Source organism: Protopterus annectens, chromosome 3.part1, assembly GCF_019279795.1.
Source record: "Protopterus annectens isolate FY-2018-M chromosome 3.part1, PAN1.0, whole genome shotgun sequence".
NCBI classification, from domain to species: domain Eukaryota; kingdom Metazoa; phylum Chordata; order Ceratodontiformes; family Protopteridae; genus Protopterus; species Protopterus annectens.
The window spans coordinates 1166940250-1166963202 of NC_056732.1; positions in this window are offsets into that span (position 1 = coordinate 1166940250).

The window sequence follows — 22953 nt, forward strand, 5'->3', positions numbered from 1 at the left end:
AGGACAAATACCTAATGTGTTTTCTGTTCATTTACTTATTAAATGGAAACTGCTTCAGCTAAGTCTCCAGAAACAACAGGAATCAGGCTGCCTGTGGTGCAGGTAATTATTCAGGCTATGCAAGGCATGCTGGAATAAATTACAAACAACTGAAGACTTCAAGTCATTCAGAAAATGCATGAAAGCTAATATACTGATAAATAATTTTACTAATGTTTTTTCATATTTCAAGGTAGTCCAGATGTATAGCAGGCTTCAAGCTGCTACTGGTGCAGTTTATAAAGTAGTATAGGTGCAGTGATATAACCTGTAAAGGCCAAATATCTAATGCTTATGAAGCCATTTATGAATGGAGCTTAAAATAATAATAATAATAATAATAATAATAATAATAATAATAATGGTTTTAGAACAGCTTTGCTAGTTACAATTTTAACTCAGAATACATTCATAGCAATGCTTGTTCCATTTCTGACAGAGAGAGTTATTCAAGGTAAAATACATATATAGGTCTCTAAATAGTAAAATAGTAGACAGTTACAGTTGTTTGCATATTATAAGGAAATTAATATCAATTAAAGTCATCTTAATAACTTGAGATTAAGTTTTTGTTCACTTAATACACAGAACAGGTTCTATGCTACATGTGAAGCAACCAATTATTGAAGGATTACCAGGCACACAAGACTAACTTATAAGTACTGACTGAGGATCTTAAGCCTGTTAATGAGTTTTATTAAAATAGTCTAATTTAAAACTGTTTAATGAAGGTTTCTTGTATTTAATTCTGGGTATATCACATTACCACCTAGGATACTTGTAAATCATTTAATTATTTCAAAACATGAAAAGCACATGCAGTTAAACTGGAGTGATAAAATATCTGCAGGGACATCAATATATGGTTCTTAAAATAAGTTCAATTCAATTTTTCAAGAGAAAAACGATGGATCACATTGTTGATTATGACAAAAAACTCCATACCGCTACCACTGAAATGCGATTTATGAAGAGTTTTCTGGAAAAAATAAAAGCCAGTGATAAGAAAACTGTGATCACTAAGCCAGCATTTAAGAGAAAAGATAAAAATTCAAATGTGAACAATTACTGATGCATATGTCTGCTGTTTTCAAGCTAATGAAAGGGATTATCATAATAAAGCTAAATATAGAGAATATTCACCAGTATACATACTTGAAGGCAAGATCAATAACAATTTGTAGTTTTAGTTTTCATCAGAATATTATGGAAGCCCTAGGAAATGGATTCTAATTAGATGCAATATATATATATATATATATATATATATATATATATATATATATATATATAGATATATATATATATTGCCTTTTTAGTGCTGTTTACATAGTTGTAAATTGCTATTAAAATAAAATGCATTTGTCAAATAAACTGATCAGTTTGATAAAGGAGTGGTTAGCAATTAAGACTTGCTATGTATAACTTGAAAATAATAATGGAAGAAATCATGTATTCATTTTTATTTCTCTGACATTACATTTGAAAGTAAATTATTTTCATTATTTCGGCTGACAATATAAGACTGGGTAAAGCAAACTGTTTTAAACGTGACATAAATATCCTTTGAGGAGGGATACAATCATTGAGTAAATGGGCAGTAGTAAATGAAATGAGTATAACTGCCAAGACAAAATAGATGGTTGAGTCCGCAAAATCATTAAGCATTACACTTTAATAATATTTCCACACACTAGGTTATATACTTTTACGATCTAAGAACAATAGTGGTTCAGAAATTAATTTTTGAAAAATGTATAGAAGTAAAGTGTATATCAGCTAATTTATGTATAGCATGAATACTCAACTTATTTAAAAGCAGAGAAGAATGACTGATGCGACAGAAATGGAATATAGGGACCTGTGTGGCACACTTTATATGAAAAAACTGAATGTGAGTACAAAAGATATACTAAATGAAAACAAAACTAAGGTGGTCTGAGTTAATATGTGAGGTTTAAGAGGTTGAGTTAATTCTCCTTCTCTTATCAAACGTTTAGAGGGTATTTACTCATGGTTCAAACATTTTTAATAATTTATATTTATATATTTATTTATTTATTGTGACAGTACATGTTCAGAGACATCATTCAGTCATTATAGACTAAAATAGAACAGCACATTAGACCTATTTTAAATAATAATATTTATATATTGAAAGACACAAGATTTTTTTTTGAATGACTTGTTTCAGTTTAGTACAAATTGTGATTTGCTGAGTTGCATGTTAGTTATGATGGATGTTAAGTCACTGTTTACTACTATCCCCAATGAGTATGGTTTGTCTGCCTTTAAAAGGTATTTAGTGAGAAATGGTGAATATGAGAGGAAGAAAGTAGACCTTATATGTCTGTTTATGGAAACTATTTTGGAAAATAATGTTTTTATGTTTGTTGAATGCTACTCTTTATAAAAGGATGGCATGGTTATGGGTACTTCTTGTGCCAATAACTACACCAATGCACTTATGGAAGATTGGGAAGAGAGAGAAATACTGAATAATGAAAGTTACAAGAAAAATATTTTGTTTTATAGGAGATTTGTCGATGACCTATTTTTTGTCTGGAGGCAATGATGAAGAATTACTGGCACTTTATGTACATATGAATAGTTGTACTAACTTTCTTAACTTTATTATAGAGATGTCTGCAAAGGAGATTTATTTTTAGATGTAAAAGCTAAGAAAGATATGGGCGGGCTATCAACAGAGATGTATAGGAAGCCATGCCATAAAAATTCATACATGCATATAAACAGTATGCATAGAAGGTATGTGCTTAAGAATATTATAAAGAGCCAAGGAATGAGGATATCTAGACTAACAGTGGCAGATGAGAATTTTAACAGGGAACTTGATTCCCTTCATAAGAATGTAATGGTTAGGAGATATAGTAAAAGGGATATAGATGAACATTTGAAGGATTATATCTTAGATTAGAGGTGCTGAAGCTAGACCATATTTTTCAGAACCGGTTAGTTTAACACAACAAGAGTTGGAAAGAGATTATGGTATTAATCTCCTTTTAAACTTTACTTGTGATTCAAGAAATGTCATGGACATTATAAAGATACATTGGCAGGTGCTATTAACTAATGAAACCTTCAGATAAATAGTAGGGGAATACCCTAAATTTAAATATAAAAACTGTATATTGCTTAAAAAGAAGTTATGCTACCTGAAAAATACTTTGGAATAGCGATGGCTGAGCATAATGAGCATGTATTTAGTACAAGTCCCTGTGGACACTGCAATTATTGCAGTTTTATACAAACGGGAGGAGTGTTTATACATCTGGGCACTGGGAGGTGATATTTCTTTAACCTAATAACAGAATGTGGCAGCAGTCACATAGTGTATGTAGCAAACTGCCATATATGCAGTAAATTTTATGTAGGAAAAACAGACAGAGATCTGCGCAGGAGAATCCATGAACACGTTTATAATATTAGGATTGGAACACTAATGCTTTAGCTAAGAATGTTAGATGCACTAAAGAATCACACTGGTTTAAGTTCATGGTAGTAGATAAAACCAAAATCACCATGAGGCAAGGGGACATAAGTAATAAAGTAGAGATTAATGAATCAGAATGGATTATTTATTTATTTACATTTGTTTACTGGGAAAATCTGACTGGGCTAGTAGCCCGTTTATTAAATTACAGGCAGTGGAAGGCAGTGGTCTCAATGATAGGATTCCTATCAAACCTTATCTGAAAGCAAGAAGGCATCAGTAAGGTACTGATTTTTTTATGAACTAAATGAAAACAATGCTTGTTGCTGTGCATTTACTGCAATCTGAATGAAAACAATGTTTTGATATGTGTTTCATCATAGGTTAGGCTTTGGCACCAAGTTTGAATTAATTGAGTTGGATTGGTGTGCTTTTAATGAGCTAAGTATAAAATAAGTGTTTTAGGACCATTAAATTGGTCTGAAGAATTAACGAGCAGAGTTTTAAAAGTGCTTTCCATTTTTATTATTTTTTATATGAAGTAAAGATATATGTTTTAATTGCTTTTACTGTCATTTCTACTTCTGAATGAACAGTGCATGTTTAGCAGTGCATTGATTCCATTTGCTGTTGGATTGTTTACTAAAACAGAAATGTTTTAGCTATAATACTAAAAATAATTGGTTCTAGAGGCGGTGGTGCAGGGGTAGCTTTGTTGCCTCACAGCAAGAGGTTTTCCCATTCGATTTTCAGCTGGAGTGTGGGGGAGTGCCTTCTGTGTGGAGTCTGCATGTCCTCCCCGCGGTTGGGTGGGCATTCAAAAGACATGCGTAAATGGGCATGCCTTTGTTGAAGGTTGAATGTTGACCTGGCACCTCGGCATTCGTGAAAATCTACTGCCAATCATTAGCGGACCAGAGTTCCGCTGTGGAGACCCCTAACTGGGAAAAGCCGAAAGACAATAACAACAAAAATTACAAATAATTGGTTCTAGAGGTGAGACATATGTGATAGGATTAAACTGCCTGAGATTTTCAAATGTATAATCAATACAAATTGTATTAAAATAAGATTAGATGCCTGATGAGGGTTCTGCCATTTTAAGAGCTGAGATGGGCAGTTTGACTCATTCATAATGATTCTGTTCATAATTTAAATGTCTTTCTATATATACAAAATGTATTTAGATTCTAAGTTTAGAACACTCAGCAAAGTAAATTGACATCATTATTAGTCATGAATTTAAAAAGAAATGCAAGTGATGGTTAATGAATAGCTTGGCCTAAAATGTTAAGCTCCATAAAAAATGTTGTGTCTCTCCTGTCCCTATGCAGTCTAAACTTGGGATTTTCTGGTATTTTCCAGGGAAAATAGAAAAAACAATACCTAGGAATATCCGATTTTTTAAAATATTTTTAACCGAATACAAACTAATACCAACATTATTTTAAAAGATTTGTAAATTGTAAAGCAAAGGCAATATACAAAGAAGGATTCAGTAACCCCTAAGATGATTAATTATTCATAGCAAATTAGACATACTAAGCTAGCTTGCAGAGACAGAGTAATTGATTATTTAATGTTTTTTATAAAATAATGTGAAAAATAATATTATTGCTTAAATAATGTTTTATGTTGATTCTAAATTAGCCTATGCTCAAAGCAAGGATTAGCCTGCCTGTGACATGTTTAATTATTCAAAACATGTTAAGCATAGTGAACTAAGATGTTACTTTCAAAAATATGATAGTTTAAAGTCATTTGCGATTTTTATGGTAGATGATATCACATGAAGTTGTTTTACTCATAACATTTTAGTCTAGTTTACTGCACAAACCAGGTTAGCCATAATGTGTTTATTTATTTCTTTTTGGCATAATAATCAAACATCAGCTATTATCTGATTATAAAATATTAGCATTTTAAATATTTGCATGCTATATATATATATATATATATATATATATATATATATGTAAATAAATATTGGTTTACATCAAAGTATCAAAAACCCACTTATTTGAAACACAGATCATTGAGACAACAGCAAAATGGCACTTCATCAACTCCACACATCATCAACAGGTTACCCAGGGAAAGAAGGCAGTCGGACAAAAATAAAAACAAACCACAGCAAAACACTACAAACCCACAGAAGTGGGTTTTGTTTGGTGATGTTTTTCTGTGGCTCGCTGGGTTGGCCTATTGGTTTTTTACCCAGTGAAACATTTTGCTTAAAAGAACATTTGCTATTTAGTGTTTTCAGTTATTAGTGTTCGACTAATAAGCATTCACTAAACAGTATGTTCGATGATGTGATATAGACCCGTCCCTACACCCCCCAACTAAATATACCAACTCTGAGATTGCACCATAGTGGACTGTTTCCCAACTGTCTTCTTTTCCTTGTTAGCCTGTCGATGATGTGAGGAGTCGATGAAGTGCCATTTCGCTGTTGTCATCTCGATGATTTCTATTTTGAGTAAGTGGGTTTTTGATACGCTGAAGTAGACCCACACACATATATATCACATACATAAATAGGAGTTCTTAAAACAATCTAGGAGAGGATAAGTTTGACACTCAAAATACAGACAGAAAATTGCTAAACTGCAAAATATCTCAACATTAAATAATAACAAAGTTGAAGTTATACTAAAGAAGGGTTTATGCCTTTTCCCCAATCCTATGTGACCTTAAGGTTAGTATATATAATTAACATGGAGTGTAGGGATACAGGGGGACTTGCCTCACTGTAAAAAACATTGTTTTTGGATGCAGTTAGATTCTGTCACTGTTTTTTCACGTGGCAAGATTTTGTCAGATTTTATCAGTGATTTTGGAGGGAGGCAAGCCTCCTGCACCCTCCTACACTCTTTGCTAATTATTTATATGAACTGCAAGGTCATACAACAGTGAGGAAATGGCAGAAACCCATTTCTAGTATGACCTCACTTTATTCAGTATTTTGTGTTTAGAAGTTTTGCACTTTATTTTGCTGTTAGCATTTTGACTGTCAATCTTATACTGGTTTAAATCATTTTAGTAATACACATGCATATATATATATATATATATATATATATATATATATATATATATATATATATATATATATATATGTGTGTGTGTGTGTGTGTGTGTGTGTGTGTGTGTGTGTGTGTGTGTGTGTGTGTGTGTATGGTTACACTTTAGAATCTCAAACAACTGAAATATCGAAATTCAGTTGCTGGAGTCCAAAGTGTCGAAACTGCAGTTGCACGAAACTGCAGAATACCGAATGCGAAAATGTTTAATCTGCAGTTGTGGTGGTGTGTACGTGACGTGGGAGTGCCTGTGTTCATGATGTGCAGTGTGGTATGTGGATATAGTTGAAGATTCAGGTAAGTGATATTTTTGTAATGGTATTAGGAAGGGATTTTAGTGTGTGTGAGTGTGTTTGGAGTTTATAGGTGTGGGTTAGGGTAGGTAGGTAAGACTGTGAGTGTGTAAGTGCTGAGAGTGGTGGTATTGGTATGTATGTGGTGTGTTTATGCAAGGGGAGTGTAAAATATGTAGTGGTGGGTTTTGTGTGTTTCTGGTTTTAGTGCGACCATAGAGTTAGTATATATAAGTAGCGAGGGTGTGCAGGGGGGGCTTGCCCCCCTGCTATTATGTAGGGTAGGTGCGTGTGTTTAGTTTGTTGTGTTTGTATGTGCTTTGTTGATTTGTTTTAGAGTCAGGAGGAAGGTGTATGTGTGCTTGTTTGTGTGGTAGAGTGTGTATGTGAAAAATTGCAATTTTGAATTTCGCACATTGGAGTTTCAGGTTTTAGTATTTTCGGCTTTATAGTCTTGAGATACTGAAATTTGATATTTCAGTATTTGGGGATTATAAAGTGAAACCTTGTGTGCGTGTGTGTATGTGTGTGTGTGTGTGTGTGTGTGTGTGTGTGTGTGTGTGTGTGTGTGTGTGTGTGTGTGTGTGTGTGTGTGTACATATATATATATATATATATATATATATATATATACATATATATATATATATATATATAGTATAGACCACAGTGTTCCAGTAACAAATAAGCCCAAAAGGCTGTGCTCGAATGCTGAACTCAAATGTGGCAGGGGTACCACTGAAAAACAGGGCTTACTGTAAAAGTTCCATAATGGCACCAGCAAGAAAATTGAGATAGGGGTGGGGCAAACCACTGGACATCAGGGAGAAAGTTTAAAATTCCCCTACCAGTACCACCATTACTAAGGGAACAGGGGATACCCTAGTCACCAGGGAATAGTACCTTAAGATACAGCATGACAGGCATGGGGATATAACAACAAATACACTCTTTAGAGACTGGGGTGAGGGACCAGTAGTCTATTGTTGTGATGGTGCCAATGTTAATATAGGGACTGGGGTGAAAGGAATCATTGTACAACAGGAATGAGTCCCTAAAGCAATGATAATTACACCAATGACACTATGGTGTAGGGGGTGGGGGTTATACTACAAACCAGTGATCACTTCTTAAAGCACCCTAAGGCATATACAGTGTGGTGGGAATCAGGATGGCAAGCCACCATACACCAGGGCTTATATTACTAAGTGCTGCAATGGCACCAATGATAGTACAAGAATGGAGGTGTCATTAGACCCACTAGACCACCAGCAGTGACTCTAAAATGCTGTAATTTCACTGACATCATAATGGTGATCAGAGGATGAGGAATACACTAGACAACCATGGCATGCGATAATGGCAATGAAGTATTACAGAGTTGTTGACCACAGAAAGGTAGTAGGGGGTGCAAAATCCATAGTTTGTGTATGTGTGTGTGTGTGTGTGTGTGTGTGTGTGTGTGTGTGTGTGTGTGTGTGTGTGTGTGTGTGTGTGTGTGTGTGCGTGTGTGCGTGTGTGTGTGTGTGTGTGTGTGTGTGTGTGTGTGTGTGTGTGTGTGTGTGTGTGTGTGTGTGTGTGTGAGATTAAGTATGTGAGTATGTGAGACAGAGTGACTGAAAGGGGAAGTCTGATGTCTAAATGAGCAGCAGGGTGATACCATGATATGCAGATCAGCCATGATCACCACATTGCAGTAGTAATTCCAATTCAAGAACATGGAAAATAGCTGAAAATGATGACCAACCTCATCATGGCTAGCATGTTCCTGATTCACAAATAGGCATGTCATGCTGGAAGAGTATGGCTTGTGTCATGGTCTTTAATGAATTCCCAAGCTTGTCTTAAAATCAGTTGAGAAGTTAGAGTAATAGTGCAGGAAGTACATACCACAATACCACATGATAAAAATAAAGAGGTAACAAGAATAATGTCTGCATTAAACTGTTTCTAGAATACAAACAAAAACAAGCACTAAAACACTGAGGAAAAACTTCACGTAAATATTTTGTGTGGTTCTTGAAAAATAAAAATGCTAAAGAATGCATATAAATCAAAAAAGAAGTTAGACTGTAAGTGTGATGGGGGGACATAAGCAAGTATAGTATCTGGTAATATCAAAAGCATGCAAATGCATTCAAAATGTTTTCATGGCAATAATTATGCACCTATTCAACAAAAGTGGCATTTAGAAATGTTAATTTAATCCTTCTGCAACAGGCCTAGTATTTCATAGGATCATAGGATCATAGGAAGTTACTAGGCTATTGGCCCTAGGGCCCTTACAAGCCTAGCCAAGTTCTACCCTTATTTCTATGATCAGCACATAATGCGCATGTCCAGGAGGGACACAGGTAAAACCCCTGGGGTGAATTTACGTTTACTCATCCAACAGTCCAGATTGTATTTGAAAAGGGCCAAATGAGGTGCTCTGTTTGACATGAAGTGGGAGTCTGTTCCAAAGTGTGGTAACCTCCGGGAGACAAATCTGTTCCTCCGGCAGGTTCTATTATCCTAACATCTTTTCCTTACTAGGAGAAATTCTATCAGAGTTGCATATTGGCCATCACACATGTGATTCTTTGACTGTTTATCTTGTTGAACCATGTATTGGGCACTGTAAAGCCATTTGCCAGACAGGCCTTTTAGTAGATGGTCAGTAGTGAAATCAAACTGAGTATATGCATTACGTTCAAAGATAAAAGGAGTCTATAATGAAATAAAAACAAAAGATGAATCCAACTGTAGCTCAGACTATCATCTTCTTTTTGCAGTTTGTGTAGTTCAGAAATAAGTTAAAGAAAACAAGGAACTCATTTAGAACAGTGAGACATACATTTTAACAATATTCCAAAGGAACATGTAGTGGAGATGAGAAATAGATTTAAGGGATTACACCTAGTGACTAGAGCAGCAGAAGACTTGTGAACATAAGTTTGTGTTATTGTCAAAGTAGTGACATCATTAAGACAATAGAATGACTGTTGTTGAAGACTTTAGCAGTGGCAAATGAATAGAGATGAGAAAATAATAATGGGGACATAAGAAACATGTCAAACTGAATGCAGAGTTTGAGAGAATAGCACAGAAAGATAAGGAGGCATATTTAAGTTTGCAATGCAAACAAATTGAAAAACACAACTGAATAGAAGAGACAGCAGATCTGTTACAAAAGATTAGTGATAGTAAGCAAAACTACTGAGTAAAAATGGGCAAAATAAAAAAAAATGGGAGGGACCTACTGAAGTAGAAGATATTAAGAAAAGGTGTCAGGAAAATATAGATCCATATAACAAGGGACCTAATATCACAGATACATATAAAGGCATGTTCTCTGATCTAGGTCCAGACATTCTGGGGACCAGAACTTGATCTAGCATTAGGCAACCTAGGGAGCTGCCTAGGGACTGTATTGGCTTTGGGGGAGGGGCATGTTCACTAAAAAAATTTCTATAGATAAAACAAAAAGGCAAACATGGCAAGCATTATGCCCTTGTGAGGGAAGCATAACTTCTACAAAGTGAGCATTAGGTTCTTGCAGGAGAAAGTTTGCAAGCCCAGAAACTTCAGCATTAGGACAACACCTTAACATCATCTGTTAGATGACCATGACAGATTTAAGTAATATCCACAATATCAGATCCAAGATATATACAGCAGCAACATCCTTGTTAATGGGGAGATATAAAAGTAGAGCTGCCCCAGTTTAAAGTAAATAGCGATGTGTGTTTGCATGCTCTTGTTAAAGGGAGCAGTTTAATTAGGGAACTTACTCAGACTCAAACCCCAGATGACAAGAGTCTTAACCCTCTACACCAACTACCAGGATTTGAAATATTCCAAAACGGGTAATTTTGTCATGTATTGGTTCATACATTCTGTTTCACTGCTCAATGAAATAAAAAAAAAAACAGTTCAAAACTGCAATATAAAAATGCACTCTAATTAATGTTGCTGTATTTGACAAGAAATCCATTAAATCAGGAAGGTGAATCAAATAACACATAAATTTATGTATGGTCCTAACAATTTTTTAGTGGGCCCATGGTTCGAAAACACAGCCCATGGACCAAAATACACATAATCCACCTGTGGCTGGGTGCATTTTCAATGAATGTGAGTTTCTATGCATTTTCAACTAATGTGAGGTTCAAAGGAAGAGACATTTACTATTGCTCATGCTAATTATGTTTTCATTGAGCAATTATTTTATTTAGCAAATGGCTATGAGTGCTTGTGCTAAAACTGGCAGCACAACAGATATCAAACTAGCCTTTGATGCAGAAGGCTGTGGGTTCTACTCCCACACCATGTAGATGAACTGCTAATGCTGCAGTGTAGTATGTGAGGGTGTGGGGCTCCTGAGTTTGTCATCCTTTTGATGAGATGCTAAACTTAGACCCCATGTGCCTGTACTGGTGGTAGGGGTTGTGAGATCCACCTAAACTATCGAAAAGAGTAGGGGAAATTCCCAAAAGCCCTGGCTCAGTTTCCCAAGTCTCCCCTCAAAAGATGCTATTAGCCTAGTGGGTCTAACCTAGTCAACAAAGGATAAAACAATTAAAAGTTTTAAATTAAATTCACATATCTGTCTTTATCCGAAAAGTAAAGCAAAAGAAAATAGTATGCACAGTGACAGTTTAGAGCAGTGTTTATGATAATTGGGGGGGTGAATGGGATACTGGAACAGCTGGGGGTTACTTCATCCATTACCTTGCCTAGAGCCCAATTTGACCATGATCCAGCTCTGTTAGAGACTGAAGAGAAATGGCTTTTAGAAAGCCTTCCTAGGCCACAGGAATCGATGGTGCTCCAGCTGAATTGTTTAAAACCCTGCAAAATGGGTAATGAGGAAGCAAGAGAGTTCTGTAAAATATTTATTTCTGCTTCACTGACTATTCTAAAGCCTTTGAATGTGTGGTGCACAATAAACTGTGATACCCAGTCACTTTATTTGCTTCCCGAAGAATCTCTATGCACAATAAGAAGCAACAGTCAGAACGGAATATGAAGTAACTGATTGCTTCAAGACTGTGAAAGGAATATAACAAGCCTATATATTGTCATTCATCTTATTGAAATTATATGTGAATATATCATGCAAAATTCCACGTTGAATGAATTAGATGTCTAAATCAAATTTACAACTTCATATATGCAGATAATATCACTATGATGGTTGAAAGTGAGGAAAAGTGGATACTCCTATTGTTGACGGTGAATGTAGAAAACACAAAACCTTGCTCTGTCAAATAATAAATAAATAAATAAATAAATAAATAAATTAATTAATTAATTAATTAATAACATGATGTCATCTAGTCCTAACAGTTGTTTGCAAATAGATTGTGAAAAAGTAGGAGGTAGTGGCAAATTTTACTTTCCCAGCCTCACAAAGATCTCTTTAGATTGTGATTGCAGCCGTATAATTAAAATATGCCTATATTTTGGAAGGAAAGCCATGGCGAATATGGATAAGATTTTTAAAGATCAGTGACAGCTGATTGTCATCAGTGATATCTATAAACAAAATTATGATTTTCCCAGTTATAACATAGTTTTGAGATTTGAAATGTAAGTAAGTCTATGCACTGGAAAGTTTATGATTTGAAACAGTGGTATTGGAGAAAACTTGTGAAAATTCCATGGACTACATGAAGGCCAAATCAATCAATCCTTAAGAAGTAAATATAGACTGTTCCCTGAAAGATGTGATAGTAAAACTAGAATGCACATACTTTGGCCACATAATGCAAATACAGAATACTATAGAAAAGAAACTGATGATGGGAAAAAAGAAAAAAAAAATCAAAAGAAAAAAGAGAAGGGGTAGAAGAGGTTAAAACAGGCAATATCACTGAAGTAATGGCTATGAATTTTCCATAATATAAAGAAGCAGCTCTTGACAGACAGGCCTGGCATTTGAAAATACTTGTGGTAGAAAGCTTGACTTAGTTAAATGACAAAACAACAAATATTCGCACACAATGCATGCACACAAGCGCATGTACTCACGCGCGCGTGCACACACACACACACACACACACACACACACACACACACACACACACCCTCACACACACATGTGCCTACATATGTTTATGTGCACATTTGCGCATGTGTGTGTATATCTGGTGTACACGCACGTGTGTGTGTGTGTGTGTGTGTGTGTGTGTGTGTGTGTGTGTGTGTGTGTGTGTGTGTGTGTGTGTTTATGGGCCTGTATGTACTTGTGTGAGTATTCACACATGCATTCTTGCGCATGTAAATATATTTAGAGAGTCAGCCAGAGCTTGAGAAGCAGACCATTGCAGGTAAGGGAAACACATCAAACCCTTTACAGACAGTGATTAGAAGTTGCGCTTAAACCATCAACTTTTGAGGAAGAGGAATTAGAAATTAACTATAATGAGTCCCTTTTAAATTCTTTGTAGCTTATAGATCTCTGACCTACTTTATTAGTTATTTCTTTATCAACCAAACTTACTGGAACAGTTTTCTTTTCTTCTTCATTTATGTCTGTTCAGCAGTTACATCTATCATGTCAAGTGGTGTACAATAAGTACTTTTATATTGGCTATTGTTTTTTTTTTCCTGTTTATTTACTAATTTTTTCTTTTCCAAAGTATAATTTCCCGTGTCTTTTCTAAATCTGCTGCCTGAATGGATGTAATATTTTTTTTTCAGTCACTATTTATATTAGATGCAGTACTTGCAAATATCAGAGTCTGTCATGTAATTTTTCATAGTTTTCACTTGCGCACTGGGAGGCAAAAACATGTTCTCCCTTAAGAATTGTTCTTTCTCATGTGTCAGATCTGTTTTGTTCCTCTGACTAATTATCTTGTTTTCCACCACCAAAATGCATGTGCATTTATAGGATACTGAGGAATTATTTGACAGATTATTTGCAGATAGTTACCATGTTGTATCTCAAAGACTTAAATAATGCTTCTTTCTAAAGGAATAAATATATAATGGATACCACCAGACTGCCCATTTGTACTTTGTGTTTGAAAATGAATATATTTTACGTCTCATTTTTTGAATGTTACAATCGCATGTTAAAATAAAGCTAACAATAAAAGCAGTTATATTGATGGTTATTTTTGCAGTAGACTGATAAGGTGTGGTATGAAATGACACTATCGTAATATTATTACAGTTAAGTAAAGATAAAATGCATATTAGAAGCTAATATATTTCACACGCATTCTGTATTATTTTTATTTTTTCAAACATCAAAGTTGTATGTTAAATGCTTCTAATTTTGTTTTTAATTTTACTAAATCGATTGATGGATTCCATTTTTGAATGCTGTAGTTTGTCTTTCTTATGGAAATGACAATAAAGGAGATTGGTAGACATGAGTGTACTCACAATGTAACACCTCCTTAATCCTCCCACATAGAAGGTATAACTTAGTTTTTTTCAGTATCAGTTATTATATTGTGAAGAACTAATGGGAAGAACGCTCACCCATCATTGAATAAAGAGCTGCTTAAACCCTTACCTAGACTGTTTTTTTTTCCGTATAGAAAGAGGCTTTTATTTATTTTTGTTAAGTTTTGCTAAGTCAGTTGCATCCAGTATGAGACTTTCTGAACAGTTATCCTTATTCCTAATCTTTCAGACTGAAAAAATATCATGTATGAAAAGCTGCACGGAAGTCTACCATCATGGTACAGGAGCATGTCAGACGTAGACAGCACCTGAAAACATAGTGTCCAAAAGGAGAAGAAAATGAAACGAGTGTGAGGTATGAGCAGGGAATGTTAACACGAGGAGTCCGTACTAAAAGAGTCATCACATGTAATTGACTTTAGGAAAAAACTCTTATTATTAGGCTGCCCACTTGGTTTACTAGTGCTGTTACATAATGAATATCAAGTTGTTCTAGCTCTGTCCCACTATGGCCACAAAGGTCACAAGTTGTGTACAAGCCTGTGTTTGCACTGAAGGGAAGAAATGTAAGATGAAATTATGCAGAACAACATTACAGAATCAATGGCATTCTTTATTTCATTTGACACCCCCATTCCATAGCACCTAAAAGGCAATGATCATTACCAATCTGCTGCATATATCATGTTTGTAAAGCCCTCAGATTATATAAAACATAGGTCTATTGTTAAACACTATGTATAGGCATTGTCATTTGTTTACATGTTAGCATAGCATGCAGCAATAAATGTATCACACACACACACACACACACACACACACACACACACACACACACACACACACACACACACACACACACACACACACACACACACACACACACACACACACACACACACACACACATGCTTTGTTTCCATCCTGCAGAAATGACTAAAGTAGTTGCAATAGTCGCACAGGGCATTGTAAACCAGATATAAGACTAGTACATCTTTAGCACACATTATGTAGAAGATCCACTGAAAAACAGCCAATCCATAAGTCATTCTAACTGTAGTCACATGAAAAACTAACACATGTACAATTCAGCATAGTACCCAAGAACATGCATGGTCATAATCATTCAACATAATGTGCAGAGCACAGTGAATAGCACACAGATGCAGCAGACATTAAATGAGACAAACAAGCCAATATACAGTCTTTCATCTTATATCTGACCTCATCAGATTATGCAAATACCTGAAACTAGCATGTGAGTAATTGCAATAGATACACGTAAGATGACTCATGGACGTTGTTAAATGAATTGACACTACAATCCATGCTGGATATTACAAGTGATTTGTGGTTAAGTGCACTATTCACAAGATGTACAGACTTGTTTGTCCACCATTTGTAAAACCCCCAGCTGAACATCAACCGTCCTTTGTACTCTCCCCAGAGCTGGGACCACACCATTGGCAGGCTGGGCAGGGGAGGTGGAACAGTGCAGCCTGAATAGTCAAATATACTGCATGGCAGGTGATTTTTTTCAGTACATCTTAATTTGCCGGAGCTAATAACATCAAGCACATCATCACACATGACATCAATTAACTCTGGCCACTAACATATAAAGCAGTTTTACCAGTGATCTTTCTTTGTGATTATGGCTCATCAACAACACCAGGAATGTGTCTACTTCAAAGGCAGAATCATTCCCTCCCTCCATCTTTAAATCATTGAGTCAGCAAAATCTGTCTTTCCCATTCCTCTTTCCCTTGCACCTACTACGCCTGAGCTGCTAGTTGATCTCTGGTTGTCTGGGTTGTAATAAATGCATCCATCTAAGCCATGGAGCCAGATTGCAACTACTTTTACATATCATTACCAGACATGAATGTCTAGCCAAGACAAGCAAAAAACTATATGCAGGGAATGTGAGGCAAATAATAATGGACATTGCATACAGTGCAGCCAAACTCATGTTTTACACTTACAAATATTAAAAGTCACAAGCACATAATACTCACACATTCTCACACGTGCACACATCAATATAAGCAAGCCCATGTACGTATACACACACACACACACACACACACACACACACACACACACACACACACACACACACACACACACACAGAAAATATTTCAGTATGCTAGCATGCCTATTGTGAAACATGGTGTCTATGCAATGTGACATGACATGTCACATCCATGGATATCATTGCTGTGTGCAGACAGGGGGATGACAGAGTAAACAGATATCAGAAATGTAAAGTGCACATCATCAAACTTCAATCAACATGACAAGTCCCCACAGGGTGGAGCCTTGTGACATTTAGTGATAAAATGAAACATTCTCATCTCATTACCTGCTTCCCATGCACTTCTGGTGAATTTGTTGTTAATGGTAATGGCAAAACAGAGAGATAGTTGCTTGGAGGGCACAAGGATTTCTCAAAATTTACAAAATAGTTTACAAAGACTACTGTGTTATGGATGCGTCTATCTGTTAGTATGGAACATCATTATAAAAGCCACCTGTGTCCATTTCCTTTTATGTGTCTTACTATTCTGGGATAAAAAATGCCTCCAGTACCATAAAAAACATTAAGGCTATACAAAATATAGTGGATGGTGGGAATTCAGTAAAGCTTACATAAATATTTCTGGTGTATGCATTGTGGCATGAAGTGTAAATGAGCACAGATAATTATAGATTCAGCAAGCATCACTAGTAGCACGCAAGCATGGGCAAACAGGGAAAGTTCTGTGGAATGCAAATGACCTCATAAGGAGTTGGATCTTATGCAAATGACCCAGGTGGAGTGATCCAACAACCAGAAAGCCATCTGTGTAAACTCTGTGTCAGTGTCCGCAGTCATACAAGAGTCTACACGGACAGAAGGGGATGTAAAAGTCCACAAATATGAACATAACTTTCCAGAAAATGTTAGATCACAGACATAAATGTGCAAAATGTACATTGTGGATGTCTGAATAAGGAAGGGAATATGTAAAATAAATAATATGTATTTTTTAATAATGTTGGCATACTTGAACTATATGCTGCAGTGCACAAGCATGCTTAACAGAGGAAAAAGAACATTTCTAATGTGATTTTCACAAATATACTGTAGGACCTTGTGTTGGGTCAGTACAATGGTGGATAAGTGCTGTCACCAAGCTCACATAGCTATGAACCATGTAGTATCTAGGCTGTCAGCATGGATATGTATGAAAATGAGGTGGATTTCCTGAATTGCTAAAAGGAGCAATCATGTCTGCATATCCCCTTCGTGTAGGTTCCTACACAATTTGATACTCTCAGAGGATGTGAATGACATCAGGGGGTGTGTCTTATTATTTTTAGTATCTTCTGTACCCAGCTATGCTTTTTTTGCGGAGTGTGCCGCATAGCGAAGTGTGTTCACATGGACAGACTACCCACATGACAGTGATGATGAAGGCAGCAATCAATTAAAACTGGATATCTTCAATAAATATTTTTGAGTTTTGTATAAGCTGTGCTGTGTGCCATGGAGCATAGTGGTGCAGCACACACTAAAGTAGAGCCTGTAAATTATGTTAATTATATCTTGGGCAGATGAACTGCATCATAATTAGCCAATCCCACATGGTAGACGTAAAGCAGAACTGTATAAAATATGCATATAGCCAACATTCTGATTTTCCCTCAGTATTCTGGGCCATTGGAGAAGAACCTTGGGAAATTTAACTGGGATAAAGCTAGGATCTGCTACATGTGTAGGTGCTAGATGCTGAAGTCAGTGCTGCTGGTGCTGCTGACAATAGGCCTAGACTGAGATGGAGAAGAGTGTACAGGCTCAGGGTAACCTTTCAGGAGATACATGACCTGGAGATTGCAAAGCGTAACAGCATGGACAGGGATATATTACAAGAAGCCACTGAATTCTGCTGTCCTCAACTCACAGCCAGAGCTAACAGAGGAGAACTGATCCCAGTGGAGACAAAGGTAAGTGTAGTCCTTAGGATACCAGCTATAGCTACTTATCAAAGACCATCTTGGGACATGATGGGGGTGTCACAGTCATCTGCATCTAGGATACTCCGCCAATTCCTGGATGCTATGCTTCCACATACCAGTGAGCACATATCTTTTCCCCTTACCCCTGAGGTGAGGGCCAGCAGTATGCAACACTTCTACCATGTAGCACACCACCCTGAAGTACTGGGTGCCAGAGATTTCACTCATTTACACATCAAGGCACAACCTGGTGAGCAGGTTACAATCGACGTTAACTGCAAGGGGCACCACTCCATCAACTGCCAGGTCATGTCCAATGCCCAGGGGATTATCCTGAATGTGTGTACTGGCAACCCTGGCAGTTATCACGATGCCCATATCTGGCACACATCACAGCTGTACTAGATGTTTGCTAGGGGGAACATACCAGAAGGCCATTTACTGGGGGATGCTGGCTATGCCCTGGAACCGTGGATGATGACACCCATCAGAAATGCACAAACACCAACAGAAGAATGCCATAATGAGGCACATGCACAAACTAAGAACATCATAGAGCATATGTTTTGATGTTTGAAGTCATGGTTCTGGTGCCTCAATATATCTGGTGGAGTCCTACACTATACTCCAGCCACATGTGCACAGATTTTCACAGTATGTGCTATGCTACGCAATCTGAACCTGTGCAAACAGCTGCAGTAGAATCAGCAAAAGGAAGGGATACACAGTCCCCCACCAGTGCCTAAGTCACCACAACCACAGAACTTGGAGGAGGATGTCCCTGTAGTCAGATGTAGGCATGCCTAGTATGCCCTGGCTTTGGCTAAGAGACAGCACATAACACATTCACTGAAAAACTAGGAACCTAGGGGATAACAACTTACTCCTACTCACATACAGATATTACAACTGATGAAAGGTAACTTACATATCCTGTACCTATCCATGTATTGGCTGCATACTACTTGTATCACACAGAGTCAGCCCTGAACTACAGTTCTATCAACTGCTGCATTTCCAGGGTAAGTCCATATATGTCACTGTATGTATGGAGCAGGTACATTATGCAAGTAACTATAGTGGGTTAGTTGGACAGAAATTACATGCACATGGGACTACAGCTATCCATTCCCCTAACATGTTTCCATTTCTATTCAGTAGGCATCATGCATGGAATATTCATGCAGTCTTACTACAACAGATTACTGGTACATCATGGGAAGGAGATGTTAGACAGTCGGGTTAAATGATAGATTGTCCTGTATCCCAGCAGAACATGTGATGTTGTTCCCCAACCAGCAACACAGCAGTGTTCCATTGTGTCTGCTTTAAAAGTAACTCATCAATGGTATATGAGCATTTCACTCAGCCTCAGGACAGTACTATACATTGTATGTCTTAGGTAAAGGAGGAATAACCAATGTACTTATTTATCCAGGTGATTGTGTGATGAATGACCCCCTGTTTGTCAAGCAGCTTTTGTGGATTAAAGGAATAAAAAAATCACCTTGTGTGATGATGTTAATGGTTCTCATCTACAAGTATCCACTTGTTTTGGATGTAAGGTATCAATGATCTGTGTTCTACAGACTGTCAAGTCTGTTTGCGCTGTACTATTTTAACCGCTATCACATATTAACTTATTATAGCTGAGTGATTCCTCCAGGCATTTCTGTAGTTACCTCCTACTGCACCTCTAGGTGCCAAATATTGCTTCCTCATGTTTGCATTAATAATTTCAAAACCATGCTATATACAAGGTATCAGAATATTTTTATCTTGAAGCATACATGATGGCAAACGCAATTGTATTGATATTTGACCGCGGTCTATTGAGTATTTGTTAAAACTGTAAGGTGATAACTTAATTTTTTTAAAGGCCCAAGCTAGACCCACTGGTTGTTAAAGGTACACAATCAAAAGAACTGTACTGGAGGGAATGAGTTAACTACATAAGACAACTTTGAAAATCTTAGCCAATGTGAGTGCAGTGCAGCAGTGCAGAATCAGGGGCAGATGTCATATTGTGTAATACACAAAATCCTGGACTGAAGTACAGCGAGGTGTAGGCTAGAGTCAGTTTATAACTAGCCAAAACTTCCACTGGGCATGCTCATACACTTAGTTAAGCTGAGAGCAAATCTGTTGCTCCTCACACAATGACTTTCATAATATATATAGACATATTTATATATCTGTCTCTAACTATCCCGCTCTTTATATATATATATATATATATATATATATATATATATATATATATATATATATATATATATATGTATATATATGTATATGTGTATATGTGTGTGTGTGTGTGTGTGTGTGTGTGTGTGTATGTATGTATTGCCTGACACACCCAGATTGTGGTGATTAAGGCTGCACTATGATACATATATAATGTTGGTCAAAGGACCAAAAGTAAGGGCTCGACAGTATATAATGCACTTACTTACAGCCCCCTGTGTCTGCTGGATTTCACCACACATATGCCAGCAAGTGAACAATTTTTGTAATGCATGATGTCTACTCACGCATTGACAGGGCAACTTGTTTTTGGTCACAGGCTTGCCCATCCAAATGTAAACAGACACCTATGACCATAATGGCTACTGTTGCCACATAGCTAGGATGAAAAAGCAGTTGTCTAACTGCTAGGCTACTAGATGCAGATGACAGTAAGAAGCAATGTCACTGCAGGCCACACACTCTGTTCAGCATAGGCTTTGTGTATGTCTTCTACAAGTATTCTCCTGCAGTCATTTATCAAGTATACTTAAAGTGTGGAGTGTGCATTAAGTATTCTGTGTGCAAGACTAGATCTGTAGGGGTTCTAATCTCACTCCAGCCCACTTGATGTGTATGTGCACCCCCCTTTAAAACAAGCATGGGTCCTCCACTGACTTCTAATGTGCAATGGATATGCACTTTTTGGGCCCTGAAGTTGATGCAGGCCTCCCCACTCCTGTCTTACACAAGGACTGCAGATGTCATCTACCATAAGACTACCAGCAGTCACTCTAACATCAGAATTAAGGCATGATGCATGCATTAACATCTCTGATCTGTAATGTGTAAGACTAGATATGTAGGGGGTTCTAATCTCACTTCAGCCCACTTGCTGTATATGTGCATTTCCTTACAAAACAAATATGATTACCAAATTAACTTAGAAAGAGGCAGGGTTTTGCACTATTTTGGGTGTAGCAGGTGGTGCAGGCCTCACAATTCCTGTCCTCCACAAGGCCTGCTTATTCCATCTAGCATAAGAGTACCTAGAGAGATATTAATGTCAGACTTGAGACGTGTCACGTGTTACGTACTGTGATCTGTACTGTGTGTAACACTAAATAGGTAGGGGTTTTAATCTCATTACAGCCAATTCAGATTGTGTGTGTGCTGTGCAGTGTCTAGTATCCTGTAAACATTAATTGGTAGTGATACTGTTCTCACTGTAGCCAACTTGGTGTGTATGGAAATCAGTCAGATCATTTTACATCAGCTAGACATTCCTTTTCTACAGCTGCATAGCATCCCTTTCTGGGTTGGAGCCTATGGCTGAGTTAAACCACTGGGTACTCTTCTCCCTCTGAAGAAATCTGGCTAAGTACAGCCCATACCCCATAATTCAAAGCATCCACCTGCACAACAAATTCTTTTCTGTACTCTGGACTGGCTAACACCCGGGGTCCTCCCAAAGCTTTGTAAAGCTTCTGGAATGCCTGCTCACATGCTGTGGTCCACACTACCTTATCTGGCCTGTTTTTTCTTGTCAGGTCTATGAGGGGAGCAGCTATGGTACTATAACTGGAGACAAACTTTCTGCAGTACCATGCTGTTCCTAAGAATGCCCTCTCCTTCTTTTTGGTAACAGGTGCAGGCCATGCCTGAATGGCTTTGACTTTGGCAGTTTCTGGCCTGATCTTTTCCACTCCCCACTCTATGTCCTAAGTAGGAGACCTCTGCCATACCCACCTGACATTTGCTCGGCTTAATGGTCAGCCCTGGCCTCTGTAGTCTTCCCAGCACCTCCCTGTTGAAGGTGCTCTTGCTAGGAATGCCTGTAGATAGCAATATCATCTAGGTAAGCAAGGGAAAATCCTCCTGCTTTTGCCAGGATATGATCTACCAACCTCTGGAAAGTTGCTGGGACATTGTTCATCCCAAAGGGTATCTTTGTGAACTCAAACAAGCCAAAAGGAGTCAAAAGGCTAACATCTATTTAGCACTGGGAGTCAAGGTACCTGCCAGTAACCCTTGGTAAGATCAATGGTGGTAAGATACTTAGCCCCATCCAGCTGCTTTAGGGCCTCATCTGACCTAGGCATGTGGTAAGCATCTGACTCTGTTTGACTATTTAATTTCTGGTAGTCCACACAGAACCTGGTGCTGCCATTCTTCTTTGGCACCAGCACCACTAGGGAGGCCCAGGGACTGTTGGAGTATTGAATTATCCCTAGTTCCAACATTTAATGTATCTCGTCCCTCAGAGTCTGTTTGACTCTCTCAGGCACCCTGTAAGGGGACTGCCTAATAGGTCTATGGGTCCTGTATCCACCTGGTGTTGCACCAGGTGGGTGCACCCTGGTTTCCCAGTGAACATGTCCCCAAATTGCTGTAACATTGCTCAGATTTCTTGAACCTGGGAAGGAGATAGCTAGTGGGACATTGCTA